General features: G+C 46.5%; 1 protein-coding gene across 1 annotated transcript in view; it reads left to right on the forward strand.

Annotated features, from left to right (window-relative positions):
* The window catches only part of BRINP1 (BMP/retinoic acid inducible neural specific 1), an 84960-nt gene that overhangs the window by 73414 nt on the left and 8840 nt on the right, over positions 1-2706 (forward strand). The gene's annotated exons all lie outside the window — the stretch shown is intronic.

Here is a 2706-nt window from a genome sequence, read left to right on the forward strand (position 1 = left end):
AGCTCCAAATCTCTCATTTAATAGTACCACAGAGAAAACTCCACACTATGAATGATGCAGGAGCTGCTTTTCAGATTTGCACGAATGGTTTATTCTGCTTTGGTAAAAGGCAATTCTGAGGAAGAACACACGGGCCAGATGACACCCTCTTTGGAGGCAGGGAGGAGAAGGGCAATGACTCCTCTCTCCTGCAGGACAATCCTGCTGCTGGGGACATTTCTCTTCTCCCCTTTCTCCACAGGTGAGGGTGGAGGTGTCAGCAGTTTGTTCCATGTTGATGCTGGCAGTGGGAGTGCTTTACCCATAGTAGGTGTGTTGTWCTCACTCTCGAGGGCTTGAGACAGGAAAGAATCAGTGAATTCAATCATTTAGCAAGGCTCTGCCTGCCCTGAAGCTACACAGGCACCAAGCAGAACTTCTTCAAGAGCTTGTCCTTGTGCTGACTCTCATCTTTCAGTCTCAACCAGCTCCTTTCCAACACATTTTCTCTTCTGATTATTGTCACAGCTGCCCATCTCACCATGTCAGGAAAGAAAACTGCGAGGGAAGCACCACCTAGCTCAATTCAAGCAGAATTCTTCATAAGTTTCTTTCTTTCTTTATGCTGAAGGTCACCCTAGCCTCTTTAAGGGCTGAAATGCAGCAGCCTGTGACGTTTCCTCGAAGGGCTGTTGAGGATTTGCTTCAGACTTCACCATGTGGCCCTGCTGGTGTTCCTGCTGCTGCACAGACCCTTCTGTCCCGCTCATGCTGTCACCTCGGTGCTCAGCTGAGCAGTCAGAGTGGTGGCTAATGGCCCAGGGCTAATGACCATCTTGACCAGACCCTTCATGGACTCTGGGGAGCCACGGGGCTGGGGCAGCTGCAGGAGCAGGACACCAGCTAATGAGGTCAGATGTTTTGTATGAATTCATGGATGGGGTGGGTAACACCAGGACAAACCAGAAATGTGGATTTCAGGAGCTTCTGCCAGCTCAGGACTGCACAAGTTTACAGGGATTCCTGGCAGGGCTGTGCCCCTGGTTACGTGTGCCSAGTTCTGGTGCAGGATCTTTACCCCAAGAGCTCAAGAGCCACCAATTGGGCACCATTTATTAACCCCTTCCCTTCCAGGGGATCCAACCCAGGCACTGAGCAGGTGGGAGTCTGTGGAGAGGGCAGCTCTATCCCACAATCTCTGTCCCTGTCCCATTCTCATCCAAGCATGGGCTGGGGTGGATAGTGGCCTTCAGGCTCCCTCCCCGTGAGATCTGAACGGGGGAAGGTGTTTTTCATTTGCCATGTTCAAATGACACATTGCAGTGCAATTTCTGCCATATTCCACCCAGGGCTGGAGGCTTTTCAGGGCTAGATGGAGTGATTATCTTTAGGTCTAAAGCTGCTGCATCTGAATTCATCACTTTGTTGCATCATGCGTGAACTTATCCTTTGAGATGAAAGTTGCCATCACAAAAGACTGGAGTATTAGTGTTTTGCTACTTTGTTTTAATAAATATTCCCAATAACTAGAGGATTTTCTTCATTATGAACAGCAGAGGAGAAATCTCTGATGACATCTGAAGGCTTTTCCAATAAAGTGGACTGAAAGGCAYGGGAGTGCTCTGAAAGCAAATACCATTTTGCACAGGAAGCTACTGAGAGCCCAAAACATTTGTATTCTGCTTCTGGCCTGTGTTGGATCCTCTGTTAATTCGAAAAAATCGTGCTGGGYGAATCAAGAGTTGGTGTGATTGGGAATAGTGTCTTCAAAGTCAAGGAGGCTGCAGCGAGCTGAAGCTGCTTTGAATCAGCTCAGGAGTACTTTCAGCCCTCTGCTTCACTGCTCATGTGCAAATTGAGAAAAATAACACTGCCTTAGTGGCATTTTAGAATGGCTGGCCAAGAAAATCTGTGATTGTGGATTAAAAACCTGCCACCTTTTAATTAAGTTGGGTGGGGTTTTATTTGTTTTTTTTTGTTTTTCAAGACTATTCCTTTCTGATGTAAATGGGATTTAAAAAAAAAAATCTTTTTAGCACTGGCAAAAGTAAAGCTTCATCTGTGCAAGAGATGTCTGACCTGGCAATTGGCTGTGGTGCCACCTGTGATGCTGAGTCATTGCCATGGGCTGCCTTAGGGCTGGGGTGACTCGGCACAAAGAGGGGCCAAACTCCTCACGGGAGCCATCAGCAAGGTTTTCTCTGCAGAGGAATAAAATAACATCAAATGCAAACAGGCTTGTTAATTAATTGCTAATTCTCAGGGTTAAGAATGAACTATTCCCAGAAATAAGGAATATCCCCGTCCGTACCGTTGGTTTCCATGCAGAGTTATAAATAAATATAAACAATGAAGAAACCATGTTGGTTTCAAAGTACTTTTCTTCCTTCATCACCCTCATTTTAAACCACCCCATCCAGCTTTTATTTTGCCAGATTTGCTGCTCATTTGTTTTTCCCCCAACGTTGCACTGCGGTAGCAAAATGTGCACACTGCACCGAAATTCCTGCCTTGCCCGTCTCGATGAAAAATGTAGCACATTCATCATCAGAGGGAAAAGAGCCTGGGCTCCTGCACAAACAGGCTTTTGAGGAAATTGATTTATAAGGGGCGGGAAGCAAATGCAAGGCTTTTACTGCTGAAAGGTACCCGGAGTAATCAGCATGGTCAACAGAAGCAATTAGACCTGGGGATGGTTTCAGAGGCCCGAGGAGAAAAAAAAAAAAA

The sequence above is a fragment of the Malurus melanocephalus genome, unplaced genomic scaffold (genome assembly GCF_030028575.1).
Source record: "Malurus melanocephalus ecotype Western Australia unplaced genomic scaffold, MMel_1.1 scaffold_331, whole genome shotgun sequence".
In the NCBI taxonomy this organism is placed as follows: Eukaryota; Metazoa; Chordata; class Aves; order Passeriformes; family Maluridae; genus Malurus; species Malurus melanocephalus.